The 23170-nt window shown below is 41.0% G+C and overlaps 1 long non-coding RNA gene across 11 annotated transcripts in view; it reads left to right on the top strand.

Annotated features, from left to right (window-relative positions):
- The window catches only part of LOC110394024, a 93419-nt gene that overhangs the window by 27749 nt on the left and 42500 nt on the right, over window positions 1–23170 (top strand). For 10 of the 11 annotated variants that reach the window (XR_002435332.1, XR_002435330.1, XR_002435331.1 and 7 more), the window contains one exon: window positions 12963–13091. This is a non-coding gene — a long non-coding RNA (uncharacterized LOC110394024). Of the gene's footprint in view, window positions 1–7133; window positions 11799–12962; window positions 13092–23170 lie in introns of those variants that run through there. The other variant, XR_002435333.1, reaches the window with a different exon arrangement.

The raw sequence follows: 23170 nt of genomic DNA, 5'->3' as shown, positions 1-23170 counted from the left end.
CGGCTGAGGATATTATTGGTAACTGTATGGCACCAGTGACTGAGATACTTATTTTTGTCTACATCTGACTAACTCTGATGAGGATCTCTCATCAGAGAGATGAGTGACATAAGACGTGATTATTTGCCAGATTGCAGAGCTTTGGGGCAGATAAACCTAAAATCTGCTTATCACCAAAGCTAGGGTAGAGTGCATCAGACTGCTTGTCTAGCCTTACATGCAGAACTGTCCTTTCATGTCTGTGAGGCCATCTCAATCTCGCTCACAGGCGAGGTTGTGTGGGTTGCTTTTGGGAAACTTAATTTACCTTCAGGTGGGTGTCAGGCAGCCATCAGCTGTGACTGCTGCATCAGCAGCTCTCTGCTTTGCCGTGTTCCCTGGCCCAGATCCAGGGATCTCTCTAGACGTTTTTTCTCCATTGTGAGAGGCTGAGTAGCTTTTTCACAATTTTCCACTTAACTGTGTAACATTAAGCTTAACCTGTTAACCCGTGTCAAGTTATACCGACTGCACAGAGGAGGATGAATGTGGCCATGGTTGAGCACAGTATAGCTGCAGGGCTCCCTTTGGGCTGCCTTGAAAATGGAATTCATGGAGATGGCCTGAGCAACTACTGCTACTAGTTCATGCCACAAACCTTTTTTCCAAAGACCTTTATCACTGCTGGAGGTACAGCCAAGCAGAAATGAATGTGACCATGAGCTGCTGCTTGTAGTGAGTACATAAATTTGAAGTCAGTCGCTTTCATTCATGTTAATGTGTCAGGCCATAAACTGTGCAGGTTGATACTGTACCTGGCACGCTCATCTGCATATCTCGCAATGTCTGAAACAAGGTAAAAAGGACATTGGAAGGTCAGCACAATCTACTCCGTGCTATGAATCAGAAGCTTTTGTTCTGTAGACAGATATATGTGATTCCATCTTGGGTTTTGAGCTCACAAAATGGGGGTCCTCTTTTTCTCAACAAGTTGATGCTGAACTTGATGTTATTTTCTGGCAAACTACAGAAAGCTAGGGCCTTTGACCTGTCAAACTATAGCTTCTAGGAATATCTCACGGGAGCCAGATTTCAAGGAAATAGAGTTTGTAAGACCAGACACCAGTTGTTAATCTTGTTATGTTTGGTGAGGCTGACTTTGAGAGACACATAGCGTACAAGTAACTCCAGTCTTGGGTAAGTTATGCAGTCTTATTTATATATTTACATCTACTGCTATTACAAAAACACCCTGTACTCTGTGATGGGTTATGTTCCTGGAGTGCTCATAGATTCTCATATGGGACAGTAACACCAAAGCATGATCTGTGTACATGCGTTTGGCACAACATGGTTGGCTATAGGGAGGTTACACATTCACATACTAGACTCTTCCAGGCATTTTTGGAAAGGCCTTCACAGAATATTTCCAGCCACGTTTTGCTTTAAAAGCTGCTGCAAAGCACTGGCTTTCATGGATTTATTCTGCTTTGAGTCATTTGCCCGTCTAACTATCACATCCAGAGAAATGCTGTAAACAAGTGAGCAAACAGCCACATAGCTATGGTTCCCAGGAGAGAGTGATCTGTTAGAAGGGAAAAGTGCTTGTTTGGTTACAGCTGAATTACTAATATTCCTATAAATTGCTTCTTAGGGGTTGTGTAACGTGTTTGGGAATGTGGCAATAAGAGATGTTGAAATGAGGAACAGACTTAGAGGAGTAGAAATGGAAGGAAGCCAAGCCAAAATACACAGTGAGCCTTTTCCAGAGACAGGTCAGCAATGATCCAAATGTATTCCCACAAAATGGAAGTTCAGAAGGGAACCGTAAGCAGTGGAAAATATTACACACTCAACTTTTGTTATGAACCTCTGTCACTCCGAATTCACTACAGAAAAAACATTCCTAGAGTTTAAAGCCCTTTTTTGATTCTTCCATCCTTCCGTCCGTCCTTCCTTCCTTCCATCCTTCCTGTTTAAACATCTTAGGCTAGAACTAGGAGAAAAGATTAACTGTTTTTCTAACGTAGGAAACTTCAACAGTAAAAATATTTCAACAGTTTTCTTTCACAGGTTGTTTCAGGACAGGACTTCCACTTCTGCTTAGGAGAAGGGGATATCCAAGGAGAAAAGTTTTGTGGAGTGTGCTTCCATTTAGCCTTTATTTTTGCTTTAGACTTGAGAACCACTGTCTGACTTTTCTACTATCCTAGCAGTTACAGACACTGTTCCTCTTCATATGAAGCTGCCTAGGTAGAGGCAGGTAGCACCTCTGTGTGTGTGGTGGCAAGGAAATCACTTGGCCTGAATTCCCAGTTTGTTCTCAGCTGAACATGTCCACTGGGGAGCATCATACAAGCAGTAAGACCATGTATGTATGACCATTAGAATCATGTCTTGGGCTGTTCCCAAGAGCACTTGGTCTGGTAGGTGCTGTTTCTCTTTTAGATGTGGAGAAGGGCTTGTGTACTTCAACAAGCTTGACCAGTGCTTCAGATGTGCCCACTGGCTCACTAAAAGCTATTACACCCTTGACTCCTCTTATTATATATTGTTAGGGGTTGGGTTTTTTGTTGCTTGTTTTGGTAGGTTTTCTTTTTGTTTTTTTTTTGAGATGAGCTACCTTCTGTTGGTTAGCCAACTATCTGGTGCAATGTGATAAGCTTTTAGCAGAAGGAGGAATGGTTTTGTTTGCTTTCTAGGGAGTGTGTGTATTTCCAGTATGTTATTTTTAAGTGTTCTAGTGCCTCTGCAGCTACACATGATCCCAGATAGGGGATAGTATCAACGTGATTCATTGTGCCTGCCTATAAACTATTTTCTGTGAGTAGGACCCCATGAAGAAGACTATGATGTTGATTGATATTTAGCTTGTCTTTCATTTTAAACCAATTGTTTTCTGTGTGTGCATCTGGAGCCAAAGTATTGGTATCTTATCACAAACTAGCTATGAAGCATGTTTCCTTTTGTTTGGATGCAGGCAGGAACTGTTTGAAAAGATCAGAGAACTGTCTGTTCTACAGCTCTCACAACAAAAAGTAAAAGAAAACCTGCTAGTAGTAATAGCACTAAACTTCTGGCACTAGTATGCTCCTACGTCATGAACTAAACTCTTTAATATTGTTCATGGGGAGAGACAGAGATGCTTTCTCCATTGAGAACGTAATTTATAGCAGGAGTGAAATTTAGATATTCTGACTGGCCTTCTGTTACATAGAGAGAACCTCGAAGACGTGCAGTAGGTATCAACAGTTGGCACATATGATTATTCACCTGTCTCAGTTTCTCAGTTGATAAGTAAATCTTGTATCATACTTGTTTGATTGCCCCAGCAATAAATTACTTTATTTCCTTAGCCAGGTCATTGAAAATTATAAACTTGTTAGAATGGTTCCAGGCAGGAATCTTCCAAGCTTACTTAATGTTGGAAATAGAGCAAATGAAGGGAATCATGGTGATCCTTGAAATTCAACTGATATGAAACTTAAGACAGAAATTCCCTTTTTTCTGTCTAGTCATATTGAGATAGTCAACTTTATTGGTGCTCTGTACTTTGTTCTGCTACCCTTCCACAATTATTGTATATCCTTTCCCAGAGAGCCTTTTCCAAGAGGAATTAGAGTCATGCCACCCAGCTGCTTGGGTGGTTTCTCATCAGTGCTGAGGATGAAAGTATTGTCACTCCTGGCAGCACTGTCTCTTTCTTAGCTGCTGCCTCAAGGAACTTGTTTTAGCCTTGGTAGAAATCTCCCCTTCTCTCAGAAGTGGGAATGCAACTTTGCTGATGTAACTGGTTTACAGTTACAGTTTTCTGTACCTCTTGGATGTGCTTTTATTCATAATTGCTTAAAATTTGATCAATTCCTGCTTTTAAAGGCTGTGTTTCTAGTGTTCTGTGTGTGATGTCTCTGTAGGGATTAGAGGCACGCTTTCCTGAAAGACGCATACTAAAAAGAGCTTGTTATTTGCCTGAATTACGCACACAATGTGTCCAGCTGCTCTGGAAAACAGCCCCAGATGCACACTGAGTCCATCATCCCGCTCTCAAGTAGGGAAAGGTGAGCTGCCCTTGGTGGAGCCCATGGAGAAGTGGATTCTGTCTGTTGGAGAACTCAGTTTATTTTGAACGTAAAAATGTCCACTTAGGCCGAAAAGCCTAAGTGTTATTTTATTTCACAGAACGGAAAGTGAAGGAAAGCATTAATTCAGGTTTGTATTTATGGTGATGGTTGAAATCTTGGACGAGTACATTGTGCAGAGCTGGAGTACTTTGTTCTAGCTCAGCTCAGAATGAGCTCATGTCCCCTTTCTGCTGCAGCGCTTCATGAAGCTGGTAGGTTGCAAGGTTCAGCTTCAGTTCTGTATGAGCACTGCTCTCCAGCTGACCTGTGCTTCTAGTGCTGACTGACGATCACAATTCCATGAATCACAGCATTGGTCTGACCACAGAAGAAACCCCCGCTGTTTTCTGGGAAGTGTAAACCAGTATAAATAAATGTATTCAACACATAAATGTAGTGAAGTAAAATGGGAACAAACACCTCAAGGTAAGGAAAAGACCAGTTTGATTAAAAAATTTAGCCCATCTGTTAGATTTTTCTTTTCCCTACTAATAAAAGAAGGGTTAAAAATATAGAAAAAGGTATTTTTCATATGGTGGCAATGATTTGAGTGGAAAACTGTTGATGAAACAATACTTTTTCCATCTACACAACTACTCATCAATTATATTGTGTCTGAAATGCCTTCAGTTTGCATTTCAGACTTTCTTCGATCTCACAGTTGTGGGTTTTTTTGTTTCCCAGACAATTCAGAGCCCTTCTAAACATCTCCTTATTATGGAGGGCCTGAAAATGGCTGCTTGTGGCAGAAGAGACTGCCAAAAGAAATTGCTACCGTTGTTTTTTTCCTTTCATTTCTGTGAGCTGGGGAAGAACTTCAAAAACTTGCAGCTTCTTGAATTCTCTCTTGCAAACCTTAAAAACAAAAATAACAAAACAGCTTTTGAGAATATAAAAGAAGAGGGAGGGGAAAAAAAAACTAACAACCAAACCCCACAGGTGTGCATGAGTATATATAATGTGGAAAGAAAAAATTAAGAATGCTCTCCAAGGACACATTAAAAGCAGAAGTGAATAAGAGCTAGTTAACATATGGGCTCACTTTTCCTCTTTTTTTTTTTTTTTTTTTTTGTCTGTGGATCCCAGCCCTTGTAACAAGTACAGCTTGGGGAGTACAAATTGTACGTACAGGGTGTTCATGTGGAAAACTGTAGAGCCAAAACATCCTGACAAACCACATGTCTTGCTGGGTGAGTTAAGAGTCTCTCCTGAGGTAAGGAGGGGTTCCAAACTCCCCATGCAAGTGTGTGTAAATCTCCTCCTCTTCTCCCAGTGTGAGCCTTTCTGGTGTTCTTGTCTGCACTGGCATGAAAGGAGAGTCCTGAGGTGCCTCCATGCACTTGATTTTCCTCATGGTTCTTTGTGAGCTGTGGTTTGCACAGGAGGGAACCCTCTGCCAGTCTTGCCCGCAACCACGGTGTGAAGGGCAACTGCTGGACCATGCCGGGTGTTAGTTTACACTAGGAGAAAGTCTCATGGCTTCTGAGTCAGGTTCTAACGCCCAAAGGAAATTTTCTCGCATTGTTTTCCCAAAGCAACAACTCTGGGCATGTTCAATTGGAGATTTTTATTTGCTTTTTAATATTAGTAATGAGTTGAAAGTATTTCTGCATTATGTAATCATATAATTCTGGTGTGTGTGTGTGTGTGTTTAAGCAAAAACCCCAGTGAATTAGAAAATAGAACCTAGAGTGCTGTGGTGAATCTATTCCTTGAAAATTAGTACAGCCAATAAGGATGAGATTGGATGATGATTACTTAAAATTAGTCTCCCTCTGAGCCTCTGGCAAAGAACTGCAGAGTATAATTTATGTAGCAGGCTTTCTAATCCACTAGGTTTTAGTAACACTGTAAAAATATATTACTAATGAAGATATGTATGGCTGAACTTAATTATTGAATTTTTCCAAAAGAAAAATTCCTTTTGCCTCAACAGACTGTGCAAGTTGCCTTAAGGATGAGGCCAAAATAGGTACTTCAGCTTGAACAATAGATCTTTTGGGGAAGAGACCTTTGAGAGCCATGAGAAAGTTGCCACAAGCACCTTAAATGTCTTCTGAAGACAAAACCCGATTCAGAGCCAAGATCTCAAGGGCCATTGACCGCACTCAGTGAGCCGCATGTCTTTATTACCATAGGCCATAAAGCACAAACCTCTGGTCAGCATGGGTACGCACTGGATGTGCAGATGCTGGGCCTGCTCTGTTGCTTAAGGGCATATATTGCCTCACCATGTTGGGTAGCCAAGGACACGTAAAAACAAACTTCAACCCACACCAGGATTTTAGCAATTTACAAAAATGGTACTATCTCTTGCTCAGAGTGGTTGATATTGCCTCATTGCTGGGACTACTTCAGCTCATATATATAGGCCCCAGGGCTGACAGAGGAAGTGGCTCCACTAGTATTTCTCTGGGCTGGAAATGTTGAGCTTATGGTGACCCCTTCCTCTCTGAAGCTGTGAAACAACTCTTGCTCAAGCTGTACACACATGGATAGATAACCCAGGGACCATGTGTAAGACCAAAGGAGAAGGTGCCTGCAGCCACTAGTTTGTTAAGGGAGGAAACCTTGTTCCCAGGTTACCTTTACAGTTGATAGAGAGAAACAGAGGAGTGAAGTCCTGGAGTGAAGAGCATCTGCTCTGCCCCCTTAACATGCTAGATCTAATTCTTCAGCGGCAGGAAAGAGTCATTGCAGTAGGCCACCTATATATTTGGATATATAGGAATATGTATATAGATTGCTCTGGAAGTAATGCCTAGTGGTGTTTTTTTTTCCATGGAAACTGCAACAGACAGTACAATAACACTATTTGATAGAGCAAAGTCTCGGCTGTAAAAGAGTATTTTTCAACAGTCACCACTATTAGCTGTGTGTTTTCATCAGCAATGAATAAGAGCCTGCATGCTGTGGCATTGTTGTTGAAATGCACCCTCCATTGTTTCACTGTGCTGACATCCACTCTTTGTTCTCCACCAGTGTTAAGCAAGCATCGATGAATGTCGGTGCTTGCAGTTTTATTCTGCCTGGATGAACTAAATTCCTTACCTTTTCTTTGCGCTCACTTCCATGCCAGACGCCATTCTGTCAGACTGCCCCTCTGCTGCCATCTGTTGTACAGCAACAAAATGTTACAGAATATTATCAAGAAGGTTCAACCTCTACTGCCACACCACCAGCATTTGCCTCTGACTTCACTGGCCAGCATAATAAAGTAGGAGACATTACTTTCAGTGCAGCTCTTGTACTTTGTTCATCTCATACAATGATGTCAGCATGTCCGCAACAAATGGCTGAAGTTCTGGAGCAGCCAGGTGTTCCTGTTAGCTGAAACAAGAGGCAAGCTTGTATTCTGCAGAAGGCTTACGTACTTGGAGGTCAAACATTCATTCTATGTTAAAACCAACTTTGCATAACCCCATTTTTTGCTTTATGGAAAACGAGTCAACAATCCGAGTGTAATCCATAAAAAAAAACCAACTCCCTCCACAGGGGTAATAATTGCTGTCAGTAGTCTCAAGGCATTACCCAGAGTAAGCTATCTTTGTGCTACTGAAGCCAGTAACGCTGCAGTTGTACATCTGCTGAGGATCTTGCCCACAAGCATTTACAATCATCTGACAGTGATATTTATTTCCTAGAACAGGATGTTTTTTGAATCTTGTTCATATCACCTAAGGTACAGACCTCAACAAAAGCTGATCCTTCTCCCATGTCTGATCCTGCGCTTGCTGGAGAGCTGTTAACGAATCCTATCTGTGAATGTGACTGGAAAGTTGGGCTTCTACACAATAAAGCTAATATTTTAGAAAAGGACATATCAGACAACAGAAACTGCCCTCACAAGAAAAGTTTACATGCCTAAAATACCTAAACCTTTTAAATCTTCTGCCTTTCCATACGTTGCCAACTTTCTCCAAGAGAATCAAGCTTCCTAAGCCACCCTTTCCGACTATAAAGTGTGCTTACACATCTAGCCAGGAGACAAACTGTACAGTTGCTGGCATGTCTCAAACTGATATATCAGGTAATTATTAGTCTCTATAAACAATTCACAATCAGCAAAAAGATTGTTGTTTTAATTGCGTGCCTGGCAAATGAATACATTAAACTTTAATCTATTTCTAGCTGTTCCATAAGCAGTAGAGGAGGTTACATTAAAGGCATTGTGAATTATTCTAAATCCTTTAATCCTGCAGTCTGTGAAGAACTCCATTTTCCTTTCTTACCATACCCTGTTCTTTCTAGACCTGAACCTCACACACCAAGGTGGTCGTGATTGTGTCTCACTGGGAAGAAAGGAGCATGCTAGACTTAGGATTGTTTCAGCTTCATTCACTGTCATTCCCAGACATATTTTCTTCCTTCTTTGGCTCACACTGCCTCTCAATTGGAGTTTATGGAGCTGCTTTAGAAATTAGTCTATGACCCATGTTTAAATGCAGGCTATGTGTTGCTCTTCTGAAGCCTTCAATGCCACTCTGACTTGCACCTCATCTCTTCTGTTTAAGCATGTTTTCCTTCTGCAGCACCTCTCTGGCTCACATCCTTGTTTAGTTTGCTCTGGAAAGCTGTTTCAATTCCCACAGTACCTTTTGGAAGCTAAAACCCAGTGCCATGTAGGAGTTAAAATACAGAGCTCTGGTTTGTATTGTATTCAGAACCATAACAACCAATTCACATAAGAAGCCTCATTAGAGACAGATGCCTCTGGGGCTAGGACTGTATTTTTGATACTATGTATGTGCACAGACCTGTGCCTGCAATGCCTTCCTTTGTCTCACCTTCTCATTGTATTTGCAAGGGTTTACAATACCCTTATTTTAGCACTAGTGGCCTATTTCAAAGGTATTTATTATACAAGATTTTAACAAGTGGTAGTTCCAGTGGTGTTGCTCTGCAAGTTAGTTCTCCCTACCTACACAAACTTACCAGGTTTTTAAAATGTCATTTTAGCAATGTTGATGCAGTTTTCCCCAAGACAAATTAGTTGAAATTCCCTGATTATGAAGTAATGTCATTCAAATCACAGCTGTTGTAAAACGTAAATTGTAATCTAGTTTCTGTCATTGCACTCAACTAGCTTGCCAGGGGGATGAAATACAGAGGTTATACAGGAGATCATGTATTGTATACTTCAAGAAAATGTGGAATGCGACAATAGCAATGTAGAACCACTACCCAGAGTCAGTATCAACAGGAACCCCCAGGACAAAGTTCTACCACGGACTTAGTATTTGCTTGCATGTATTTGTGTGCAATTTCAGACTGCTTTCATTCTCTCCTTTCCCTCCCATAGTTTTAACTATTTTTAAGATGTTTTCTAATATTAAAGAGAAACAGCAACAATGTGTCTCTGATATTTCTTTACTTTCTTTGACTGCACAACTGGTGTCCTTTATTTCTCTGTAGCATTGTTTCTTACAGGTTACTTGTGAAGTTATATCTCTGAAATATCTTTAATGTCTAACAGACAGAAAAGTTATAGCTACATTTTAGTATGTATATGTACGTATATGTCTGTACCCTGTGAAGAGAGAACAAAATAGTTCACTAGGAAGAGATCTTTAAAGACCACCCAGCTCAACTGCCTGACCTCTTCAGAGACAAATGAAAGTTATAGCATGCTATTGAGGTTATTGTCCTGATGCTTCTTGAACACTGACAGACATGGGACATCAACCACCTCTCTAAGAGAGCTGTTCCAGTGTTTGACCACCCTCATGGTAAATACATGTTTGCCTGAGTCCAATCTGAAAGTCCCCTGGCACAGCTTTGTGCTGTTCATTTACTTTCTAATGTCTGTACTCAAAACTTCATGAATTATTTGTTGCATTCGTGGAAAGTTTAGGCTGTAAAAGAGTCTGTGCTCCTTGCACATCGTTTTTTTTTTTTTTTTCCTCTTATAAAATGACTTTTTTTTCTATTTTTATCCCAACGTTCCTAACTAGGCAGCGTGGTGAGGTGCCAGCTCATGAGAAATGAGCTTCAGATCTTATGACTAAGATGGGCTGTTGATGTAACTTAAAACACGAGAAGAAAGTGCTTAAAAGGGAAAGAAAGAAGAGCATGCATTTCTGCCTTCAAAACCTCCAATTCAAAGCCTTGTGTTACTAACTAAACTGGTTGTTCTAGACTTCTGCACTTTAGCTCAAGCCCCAGAGGCTGGAAAGCGTTACAACTTGGAGAACTACCCAATACTTTTCATATTGATTTGAGAATATGAAAAGCCAAAATTTGCTCGTGTTTCCCTCTAAACCTGCAAGTATTTGACACCAAGGAATGGGTGTCATAGCTTTTCTTGTGAACCGAATGAATATTGAGCAATGATTTCAGTATTCATCTCCCTTTACCTGTGCTCTAATGGCTGGTGCCCATGTCTATTGCTGCACATTATGGCTTTAAAAGTGAGTTGAAACTAATAAAAATAGGAGTAGTTTCCATGAAGTGGTGCTCTCTTGCTTTTCCAATGAACAGACCCAAAACTACTTTGGCTCATGTTAGATAACCCAGTGAAACAGAGAAGACTTTTTCTTTGATCCATAGAGGTTGAACTGCAATGTAAACCAGATGGAAAAATCCCAAAGGATAATTTTCCCTTCTTTTGACCGTTGAGGGCCATCAATCCAACCACATGAGCTCAGAGAGCCTTTGAACAGCTATGGCGTATTTACAAAATGAGTTGGACTGAAAATTTTATTGTTTGAACACAGTGGCTGCATGGAAATAATTTAATGATATACTTATCATATAGTCTAAGGAAAGGCTGAATTGTTTAAAAAACCTTTTACACTAACATGAATCCGAGACAGAGTGACTGGGGCCAGGAAATCAGGAAATTTGTGGAATTCATAGCTAAACATGCTTTATTTTTGGTTGCCTAAGCAGTATAGGCAGCTCAGCACTTCAATCTCAGCTGTACTTCATAATTTTGTCATACCTTACTGCAAACAATTTTATTAAAATGTGTATTAAATTAATCCCAGTTTCACTGAAACAGTTTCAAAAGAACATAAAACAAATTGTAAACTGAAGTGGAACAATCCTGAAATACAAGAAGCTTGTAACAGGCTGTTTATCAGACACATATGTTCCACCTTTAGGTTTTATGGGCTGAACAGGTTTCCTACAGATACATCTATGCTACAAAAATGTACTGATAGAGAAAGAAAACAATATTGATACGCAAATAGTCTATGTAAATACACTAGCTAATGAGTGTATCTACAGAAATAAGTACTATTTTAAACAGCTCCATTTAAGACTGATGCATACTAACCTTTACTTTTTCCTTGGCATCCTGGTTGTCCTGGTATACTTTCATTACACTAGTGCTAAAATCCGAAGTAGTGTTCTCATCATTAATTTCCAGTCAAAAGTGGAGCAAAGCCTCAGATTGTTTTGATTGTATCCAGGATCTCTCACAGTCCCCCTCCACCCCATCAGACATCCGCGTCCTAAAATCAGTTCCTACTGAGACATGCAGAATGGCAAATCAGGAGACTTTTAATGAAAGATTAGGAAAGATAGTTTTATGGAAAATGTTTGTATAAAGGGATACTTGCTTGAAAGCTGCTGATGCCCAATCTGTGTCTGCTCTACCTGTCTAGCCATACCTGTAATTTCCATCACCTGATTGAAGATTCAACCAGTGAAGGCATTGGCTCCACTTCAGTAGCATTTCTACTACAAACAGTAAGATTAAGACCAACAGTAGGATTTCTTCTGGTCTCAAGAGTGATAGACAAAGCGACCTCTGTCTTAGAGAGACTGCAGGTTTTTTTTGCTGCTGAAACTCTACTGTTTTAAATGAATTTGCTGTAATGGTAGCCTGAACCAGTGCTGGAGAAGATTCAGAGCACAGTGAAAATACTTTGGTTCAACAAAACATTTTCTACGGTACAGCTGTTTGTTGATAGTGCCTCGACCTCAGATCTTGGAGACGTGACCACAAGCAGGCAGACATGTTCATGGAAACTGCCGTTCTTAGCACTCCAGCACAGTGTCCATTGTCTTTGTAGGAAATAAAAATACCTTCACTTTGATAAAGCTTTCTGATTCAAATTCTGCAGCAAGTTTGTGCACCTGGAATTGCTGCTTCATTAAATTTGTTAGTGCAAGGAGTCGAGCATTCTCACATATAAGCACATTAGATAACTCTTCTGGCATTTATTTTGGAGACTCATTTGGTTATGTGAACGCAGTCATTTTTACTGCTGTCACTCTTCTTGTTAGTGCGTTGTGGAGAGGATTGCAAAATGTGACCTTTTTCAATAAGAGATGAGATTGTCCTGCCTAGATCCTAACAGGCATTTAAAAAAGCAGTCTGTATTCCAGCAAACTCTGTTCTGCTTAAGTAGATGTAAATAACTAGCAGGTGGCTTGGCTATTCAGTACAGCCAATATTTGCATACCTATTTTGAGCTAAGTTACTGCTTCGTGACTGCTCTTGTCCTTGCAAGTGAGTTACAGTTTTAAAGATGCTGTGTGGGATTTCAGGACTTCGTTCTTAAATTGTGCCAGCCAACTGGTTTATTAACTTGAACAAACTGCTTATTGACTTGTTCACTCCTTTGGAGCACATAAACTAGAAATTGAAAAGGGGAAGTTTTCCAAAGAAAAACAAAGGTAAAGCTTGGAGCTTAAAAAATAAGTTTAGGCCCATTTTAGGTGTTGTATAGGATAATTTCAATTTCAGTTACTATTTTTGAAATTGTTGCCATAAGACTGAATCATAAATTGGGAAGTGCTTTGTCCTAGTGTTTAAATTTAAAAAAAATATCAACCTTGGTATAGTTTTTCCATGCTGAGATGATATGGAAATTCTTGATTTGTTTGTTTTTCTCTTGCAAAACCCAGGTACTCCTTGGACTGGTGTGAAGAAAAGCAGGTAGCAATTCAATTGGGCTTAAAGAACAATGTCAAACTTTTAAAGTGACCTGCCAAAGAGAGAAAAGAGGAGACATGTATGCTATATGAACAAAACAGGTAAGATTGTTCAACCTTTCTCATTATTTTTTCCAGAAAATATTTCATTCTGTTGTACTCTCATTCATCTTTTCTGACTTGCATGACATAAACACTGCTGCAGCTCAGGTCTGGTGCTCAGGAGGTTTATGAAAGCCATGAACAGATGCTGGTTTTGAGATCTGTGAGAAAGATTTTTGGTGGCCTTTCTCTTTGAGGTTATAAAGCTATAGTGTGTGATGAGTTATGGGAGTCCCAGCTATATTGCAGCTCAGCCTAGCAAGCCTTAGTGATAAGTCACTGCATCTTTGCTACTTTACTTTCATTCTATCAACACTGAGTCACAGAATCACAGAATTGAAGGGGCTGGAAGGGACCTCTAGAGATCATCTAGTCCAACCCCCCTGCCAAAGCAGGATTCCTAAGCTGCTAAGTTGATTTCTTACTCTTCCCATTGTTGTAGCAGTTTGGTTGGGTACCAAATTCAATGGGCAATTATAAGGGGTCAACTCAATGAGGAATAGTGGTCACTGCAAGCTCCTCTCTCTTGCATTTTGGTTTGCTCACTTGTTTGGGTAAGGATGCAGGCATTGATGTATAGTAAAAGGATGTGGATTCTGCTTCCATCTATGTCATTAAAAGCTGCATGTTTGGGGATATGTTTTTCATATTCATACCTCTTCTATTGCATACGACCTTTTTTATTCTTCAAACAACAGCAAATAGGGAGCTATTTTTCACCTATGTTCTTGGGTTCCTGGATTCTCACGCAAGTTTGCCAAGAGTTCAAAAAAAAACCATTTCACTACTTAGACAGTCAGTGTATTTTATTTCTGTGTCTGTTTCTCTTGGTCTTCTCTCCTTTCTCAAGACTGAAAGATTTAAGTCAGCACTCTCTCTCTCTCTCTTTTTCCAACATTAATGTGCATATTATGACTTTGGTCTTTCTTCTGGCAAGTTAGGAGAGGGATTCTGGAACACTTGCTTGAGTGTTAATTGTCCTTCACAAATTAGCCAAGGTCGCTGGCTTTTGAATCAGTGCAATCTGCAGAAACAAGCACAGAGCCAGGAGTAAAAATAAAAGCAAAATATTCTCTTGGCATTATAACTGTCTAATCTACAAGCAGGTGTAATATTTGGAGTGTATGTCAATGATGTAACCTATTAGATACAAAAGAAGGTTACAAAATATATAAAGAATTGAGTCTCTTAGGGAAAATCACATCTTTCTTCAGTATTACATTACTTGCCTCTCAACTTTCAAGTGTGTCTTGGTCTGTCCTGTATCTTATTTTAATATCATTGGAAAAATAAAAGCCTAGTCTTTGACCTGAATTGTGATGTTATTGGTGTTAGTCAAATTACAAAACAAAAAATCTTTTTGCTTCAAAAACTTCTAAACCTGCTTTCTTCAAAAACACTATAAAAAAATTACTGGTACTTCTTCCAGAGAAGTACATTGCAGGTGGTGAGGAAACACCAAAGCTACATCTATTACTCACTACATCTATTGCTCACTACATGAGCATTCATGTAGTGAATGCTCAGAGGCAAGACAATTGTATAGAACAGGATGTCCCAGAGTGTGTGTATAAGCCTAGTGCTCCAAGCTGTGTTAAAATCAGTGCAGTTACTGAGTGTAGTTCCACATGTTTGGGTGATCAAGCAGCACAGTTTTCCCAGGAGATCTCTTCCTAGCAAAACATGTCCAAAAAATTGTGGAAAGAAAATATTTCAGGGTGTTGTTTTAAAAAAATGCTTGGATAATCTTAGACGATAGCTGAAATTATGTAATTTTTCCTATCTGTGATGAGTGCTGTTGTGATTTTGAGGTATGAGCAAAGAGGAGAACTTACCTTAAGAAGAAAGTTACAAGAAGCTGGATAGAAGGAAATTCCAATTCAGCACCTTAGTTCATTCCAGGATACAAATAAAGGAAGCAGATTATATGAAAAACCAACCTTAAAATTAAATACATATGAACATATGTGTGCATTAAATAGATGTTTATACATATTTATAATGTTATTTTTGTGCATGCTTTAATAATTCAAGTATGTAATTAAAAGCTGTGCATAAGACTCTCAAAGATCTAAGCAACTTAGATCTCATTTTCAAAAATAACATTGGCACTCACGAGCCTTTATTTCCTTGAATGTTAATGGAGCATGCAGTCCTAGATGTTTGGAGCATTCCCATTTCCAAAGGGAATTTATTCACACTTGTTTAAATGCTATTTAAAAATGAGTGATATATCACAGTGTACATGCACGAAGAAGCAACCTGAAGAACATTTTTCACTTGAGGACTTTTTCTGCCTTGACACCTCCACATCTATCAGATGCACAAGACAACCTGAACTAGGCAGAGAGCGGGAAGCTTTGTCTCTTGGACCCACCCCTGAGGCTGGAGGCAGATTAGATGCTGGGAGCTGCAGGTTTCCTGGATCCTGATAAAAATGCTGCAGCTGTGTGATAGGGACACCTTTGGTGCATGTTGTCCTTTGTCAGGTCAAAAGGATTCAGGAAATATTTCTGAGGTGCTGAAAGCCAGAGTACATTTGGCTGTTTCTGCTATGTTGGCTCAGCCACCAGCTTGTCTCAAAGCTCTTTCAGGAGGGGTGCCTGGTGCTTTCTGTTCCTTTTCTTAACCATACCATGTCCTGCTTACAGTTTCCATTTACTCCCATTGAACTGTATGAAGGGCATATCTCTTCATCAGCTTGTAGTAGAAATTCAGTTTGGAAAACATGGGTGCTAAGTTCCTTGACAGATCATCTGCTCGTCACCACATGGTTCATTTAGGAAATGAGAGCATGGAAACCCTGCCTAGGAATATCTGCTGTTGCTTGGTTTCCCAGCAAAACTGGGAGTTTTGTCCTGTCAGTGGCACAGTAGAGAAAGTGGGATGGGTGACAGCCCCAGAAGGCCATGCAAAGGGCTCATACAGTCCATTCCGAAGAGCACCAGCTTCACCAGTGTCTGGGATATGTGTGGCAGGAGCTTGTGTTTCAACCAACTGCTTGCTACCTCAGCCCTTGATTAGCTGAGAACTGGTCAAACTCAGCCGTGCAGGCAGGAGTGGCAGATGTTGGTACCTTGCTCAGCAAATTCACCCGACCGAGTCAAAAAGAACCAGCAATGAGACCGTGTGACACACCTTTCTAACATCACTTGTCTTTCTGCCAAAGTCAAACTTCCTGCTCTAAACCTTTGTCATGATCCTCACGAGTGGGTGAGGAAGGCTGCTTCTGTCACTAACTTTTGTTCTGGAAAGCATCTGGTCTATTGGGGATATTTCCTAATCAAACTCTGGCAGACAAAGATCATGGCAGATTTCAGCATGTAAAAGTTCAAGGTCTGAGAGAGTTACAAGCAACTGGAAACAGCAGGTATGATCGAATGTATTAGTCTGGTGTAACAATGGATGGAGCAGTAGCAACAGCTGTAATTATGATTCTAAGTGACAAAACAGAAAGGAAAACTGCATTCCAAGGGATTTAAAAGAATTGTTTCAAACCCAGGCCAGACTGTCCCCTCCCATGTTAAAACACTCAGGAGGGGATTTCTCCTTGGAAACAGCTACATGGGAATCTGCAGATCTCTCCCAGAGTGACTCACCTCTGAGACACAATCTCTCTTTTTTTGCTTACCAAAGGGAGTTGTTTTTGCATTTCAAGTGAGTGCACAGATACATGAGCTAAATTGTCTCAGGTCCTGCTCTAAGGTTCCTTCTGACCCATCTCTTCGATCCTCCCAGTTATCCTGTTTTCTTTGGAAACACCCTTGTAGCTATCTTGGTTTGCTGGGAGCAGTATCCTGAATGGAAAAGGGAGAGATACGGAAACTATGCAGCCTCTAGCCCCTGGGGCTGCTCCCCCTTCCTAGCACAGGTTATACAAAGAAGGAAAGGAGTAAAAGAAGAGTGAAAAACAGATCTGGCTTGGATGAAAGGAAGCATCTGTGTAGTGTGAAGAATACTGACACCTGGCTGCTCGTTTGCTGTTTTCTTAAAATATTACAACTGCCTTTCTGGGATTGCTAGAAAACTAAATAAAAGCAGTACTATGCTATATTCAATTTTTTTTATTTTTATGGTATCATATTTTTAATATAACATTTTGGCAGCGTGTGCCGAGAAGCTGAGATTTTCACCGAAATGTGGGACGTCAGAAGAAAGCCTGTTTTCCCCAAAGTGGCATGTTGTTTCACGACCTCTCACAGATGTTTCATGAATTTGTCATCCTGAGCTACAAAACTGCGTTTGTTAGGATGTAGAAATAGCTCTGCACTTGCAGAACTGTTGGTGACATGACTCACAGTCCCACTGCATAGACCTGGATTAGTGCAATAACTGGGTAGAGGAAGGGATACATTTTTTTGCAATCTGTTGTGGTAACAAAGTAGAGAAATAGCACTAAATTTTGCTTTCTCCCCTCCAACCAGGTGATGAGAGTCCTAGATATATATGTAGGAAAAATGAGCGATGACCTGTAGTCAGGATTTATTACTTTACCAGTTACTTGAATTTCTCCCTCAAGATTATAGCACAGGCAACTAGAAGGTTTTCTTCACATTCACAGAGAAGAGTCTAGGCAAAAACAGGTAACAGAAAGCAAAATTCAAAACAAATGACAACACTACCAAAGAATCTGAACCCACAACTGGAAATCCCTTCAGCACTGACCTCTTCCTTCAGTCACTGAAGCGTTCTCACAAAATCGTCTATTTTATCAAGAAAACATAGTCTGGAATTTATTATCTAACAAATGTTTATTGTTTTTAATATCTAGTGAGTGTTTTTCAGATAGATGTCCTAGAAAATGAGAAAAACGTGCCTTAAAGGACTCACTGACATTCAGCTTGGACATTATGGAGCCACCTCTAACATCTTACAGACAGCAGCTGCCCTTTATTGAAGCCAGCCATCAGAGATACTTACAAGTACCTCTCCCAACTGCCTTGATTGCAGGATAGGACAGAAGTAGAGAAATAAGTTGAGCACAAGGCTCGAGAGTGGAGGGAAGTCCTTGACTCTCCAGCCAAACACCACATTGATCAGTCCCCAGTGCCTGAAGGCCAGTGTGGGTGCAGTGACAGCATAGGGAGGGGAAGACCAGGTTCCCTCATGGGACAAGCTAACTCTGCCTTGCTGTGACAGACACGACTTTTCAGTCCTATCTGGGAGCAAGGTTGCTCTGATGCTGACAGCTCCACCATCTTCCTAAATGTGTGCTTATATATCACCCCTGGGTCCCTTCTGTCTCCCCTTTTCTCTCAGCCTGCATTTTGGGAGGTGCTGGGGGTCTGGTGTTCACTGATGCCCTCAAAAAGTACTGCAAGAGGCCTAATGGCCCTCTGTAGCTAACCTCTTTGATTTTGTTGTTTTGAGCTAGAAAGGTGGGTGAACACTAGTTGATGTTCCCTGCAAGATGAAATGTGTACTCTTTTGTCCCTGAGAGCAAGGGAAAATTTTGATGTTGCTGGACACTTAATAAAAATTTGTTCCATGAGAGCAGGAACTGAGACACAAACCAGTAAGTCTGCTGTAAATGTTGAGCGACTCCCAGGAGCTGGAGGAGCGAGGGGAAGGAGTTGCTCCACTGGGAGATCATCAGCAGCCACAACTCTGCCATGAGCATAGAGCGTCTGCCCTGGGGTGTTCCAGAGCACATCCTTTCTATGGCATTTTAGGGATACACCAGAAGTTTCTCCTGATGTTTATTTGCAAACACCAGTGGGAAAGGTTGGCCTGAAGGAATGTTCTCCTAGCTTGCCTCACTGCTCGGTGCCAGCTCTGAGCCAGGGCACTTCTTCCCTGCCTTTCTGAGGGGAGTTTGTCTGTATGTCCCAGAGGAGGTGGTGGTGTGACACAGCTGGGTGAGACAAGGAGTATAACTGAAGGAAGTCCCTGAAGGAGTTCCTGACTTCTCCCAGCAATTCCATGTCTGGGATCTGTGCAGGGATGGGTGGTCCGTAACCTTGCATGGGTGCTATAAAGAGGGATTCATCACTGCTATTGCTATCTGCTGCCCCAGGCACTAGCTCAACTCTTGATAGCCAAATTAAAGCTGGACTATAAAGCTTTCCGCCTCCCTGGCCACTAGTAATGGCCTACCTACATTCAATTGCCAGTAATCCATGCTGCATGGATGGTGGCTTGTTGCTCTTGCTTTGATAGCCAAGCACATCATGTATTTTACAGTCCGTTTACAGTCTCCAAGGTAACTAACACTGATTCATGCCTTTCCACTGTGTAACCCTAGTCTCGTGCTGTCAAAATTGCAGGTCTGCTCCCAGGATGTTGTTAGGAGCAGGTGTAAGCACTGTCAGCTCACCACAGTGCACATCTTTCACTTGCCTTTAGGATAGTCTTAGAGGAAAAAGAATAAAGCTTCTTCATAACCTGTTCCCCGAATCTTTCATACGCTTCCTAATGGAGGCAACAGAGCAAGGAAAGCAACGGATGTAGGAAACCCAGTAACAGCTGTCAGGCTCTCAGTTGTACAGTACAACCTCTCTGATATCGATATTTAGCAGGAATTAGAGTACAGCCTGCTGTCTTTTGAGAGAGAGGCCTCTTGATAGCAAATCCTGTTCTTCCTTGCTGCCCACCTTGCTGCTTGGAGCTGCTTGTGCAGCAGCCACAGCATATGACTGAGTCTCCTAGGCTGGGGAACTTGGAGGGGGGATGTCTGGAGATTTTTTTTGGCTGCTTTGCTCTGCTGCATTCCCCTAGCAGCACAGCCACAAGCACATGGGCAATGCTGTGCTTAGAAGAATTTTTAATCCAGCCCAACTCAGATAAATCCCCAGGGCTTTCCCCCTTGGCAGTTAGTACTACTGCATGACTAGGCAGTTAAGAATACATTAAAAACATCAGACACAATGCAGGAACTACTATGGTAGGCCAAACAAAAATCTTTCTGTTGCAAGAAAAGTAAATTTACCAACAGGAGAAACATTACCATACGCCTGTAAGTGCTCCCAGCCTGCTGGCCGTCAGCTGCTTAGGGACACTCTGTTCCCATCAGGCCACAGCTTGCACCTTCCGGCACTTCTTTGACTGCACATAACATAGCAACCTGGGAGACTGCAAGTATGGCTGAACATTTTGCTGTGTTTATCAGCATAAAAACTGTGGAAGGGTGTTTTGCCCATGAGTTTGGCATGCAGGTGCCATTCTGTGCAGAAGGGAAAACATGAGAAGAGTAGTATTTTAGCAGAAAAATGAGAAAAGTCACAGGGAAATAAACAGGAAAAAAAAATGTATCATATTAATTTTGCATCTGTCCTTACCTACGAATTACACTCTTGTGTTGACTGGTTACCTCAGATTCAACATTAAAATGTAACTTGTGAATTATTTTTAATTCCAGACTGGTAAATATCAACTACCCACTGCTCACACTGCATTAGCAGATAAGTTGCCAGGCCAAAGTGAATTCATTAACTGCCAATAGTAAAAATATTTACAGGGACGGAGGGAATTAACACGTCCCATAGTGCAAGCAAACATCCTGGCATTACCCCAGTGGACAGTTAATCAGTGAGGCTATGAACTCCTGAACCAATCTGCGTCTCCTCAGCTTGGCCTTCCTGATTGCAAGCTGGAAGAAGCCTCCTTGTGAGCAGGCTGAAAATATCTGCTGTGCTGCAACCACTTTTCCTTGCACGTCCAGCCACTTCCCTTTTCCCAATTGCTGGGCTTAAATGAATGAGCTATCAATGCATCCACCTTGTATGTGCACGCCCTTCATGACCAGAGAACGAGGGGAATGCAACCAAACTGGATGTAGGTCACCAAACAATGGTGGGTGGAGCTTTAAGACACTGAGTCTTTTGCCCGTAGTACATCCTTCACGCTGAAGAGCATCCTGCAAGTCAAAAAAGGTAGTCCCAGACACACAGCTCTTTTCATGGTCTGTGTTTTCTGTAACATGCTTTTTTAATTCGACCGTAAAGAAAATTAAACAACTTCTTCCTTCCCACTCATATGGTTCTCCTTAGAGCCACCTTCTTCCCACCATCCCTCCTCCTCCTCCAGAACAAAGAAACATTCCTCATTTTGCTCACAATGTTGTTTCCAGAAAGCAGCACTGCCAAGGAGGGCAGTAGGACACTGTGTCTCTGCTCCCATATTTCAGATGCCAGAGCTGAACTAGTCAGCTGAGTCCTTTCAAACAATAACGTTCCAGTGCAGAGAGTGGCATTTGCCCTTTTCCCTGTACTTGGTGCTGCCAGCAGTGTGATGACAGGCCAGCACTCCCAGAGACAATGGTTTCATCAGTGTCTTGCCACAACTGGGATCATACAATCTCTGGGTCCCTTGCTTTTCCTACCTTGTTGTCCTTTGCTTGGATGTTGCCAGGGATTTTTCTACTAGCTACACAATGTGTTGCCATGGTTTGTTTTTCTTAAGGCAAAAAAAAACCCTAAAAATTCTAGCACAGAAGTAAGATCTTTTAGCTACCATAGTTGGGCTAAATTGTTCAGAATTGGTTCTCCAGTTGATGGTTTCTCTCAACCAGGTCTGCTTAAAAATAAATTGTTTAGGTTCAGTTTTCAATTAGAGGCATCCATTCCTGTGTTCAGATAGAAAACTGAGCCAGAATGAAAACTGTGAGTTGGACTGTAAGTGTAAATCTAAGAAAAAGGACAGATGGACAAACAGAAGATAAGCCCTTCTTGCTAGGAGGAGGAAAATCTCACTGAGTGATGGATTATGGGGCTCTGCTTGGCTGGAAGTGTCACTCCTCACGTGGAGAACTTGGATCTGAAGGCATGTGGTCCAAAGGCAGGCTGAAAAGTGCTGAGATCTGTGAGTGGGGTGGTTCAAAACTTCCTGCCTGCAATAAAAACCTTGAATATGGTTGCACATAGAGGGAATTAGCCTGCTGATGTCTCTGTTCATCTCCAGTTCTTCTGGCTGGAATAGACGAGGTACTAAAATTCCAGTAAATAATTCCAGTCACAGACTTACAGCTGAAGGCTGAGTCTTGTGAAGACAGGAGGGCACAGCAGAGCCAGAGCTGTGCTGCACCATGTGTTTTTCTCCATTTGAAGCACATTATTGAAGACTTAGGTGATGCTGCAGTCTCCACATCTAAGTTCAGAAACTGCTATAACCTGCTATATGCTGCTATAAAACGTTCTCCAGAATCTGCACATCTTGTCAGATCTGGCATTCCTTTTTAAACATAAACATTCCTTGACTGCAGGATCTTTTTGACAGATTTTTTCAGCTAATAAGTCAGAAGTTAGGGAACATTGATTATGTGTTTGTATTTCATATATAAGGTCTGTTCTGACTAAAAAAATATTTTTATATTATAAAATATATGGAAATAAATGGTATGGTGGTGGTGCAGGGAAATTCTTTAAGTCAGGAAAAAAAATTATACAGTTTTCAGGGGGTCTATATGAAGACATGGTCTTTTCTGGATACAAAGTGGTAATGTGGACTGTTCATTCAAATTGAAAATGGTTAACTTGCCAACAGATTTTGATTAGCCAAAATTTTATGCGTGGAAATTTACATCATTTCTTAATCCTGTTCCATAAAACTATACGGCCATACGTAAGTGTTTAACATCACATTTATAGGAATTTGATCCAGTTTAGCACATAGTAAATTAGTTTCATGAAGGTTGCTTGCTTTATGCTATGCTGTCTGTTCCTAATACTCTGCCTGCATGACATTCCTCTCTGCCCATATGTTCCATCCCTGAGATATAAAAATATAAATTCAAGATGAGAAGATTAGGACCACCCTGGAATATGCTGCCTTTACTCTTTTTTTTTTTTTAATCATGAATCCTGCATTTTAACTTCCCAATAAATCAAGAAAAACGAAAGATGATAAGTATTCATTTGCAGATGATACAGGATATGTACCTGCATGGATTTAGAGCAAGAGTCTTTTCATTTGTTTGGGGTTACAAGGCTCATGTTGTGTTTTTAGGCTCAAGTCAAAGAGAAGAGCAAGGCATTCATTTTTAATGTGGCACTCCAAGCAGTCAGAAGTACAGACAAGTCACCCAGGTGATCAAAGTCTGTTTTAAACCAGCTGACTTACAGAGTTAATATATATATTTTTTA

The sequence above is a fragment of the Numida meleagris genome, chromosome 2 (assembly GCF_002078875.1).
Source record: "Numida meleagris isolate 19003 breed g44 Domestic line chromosome 2, NumMel1.0, whole genome shotgun sequence".
Taxonomy (NCBI): domain Eukaryota; kingdom Metazoa; phylum Chordata; class Aves; order Galliformes; family Numididae; genus Numida; species Numida meleagris.
The sequence above is the reverse complement of the archived record's forward strand: the minus strand, read 5'-3'. Positions and strand labels throughout refer to the sequence as shown.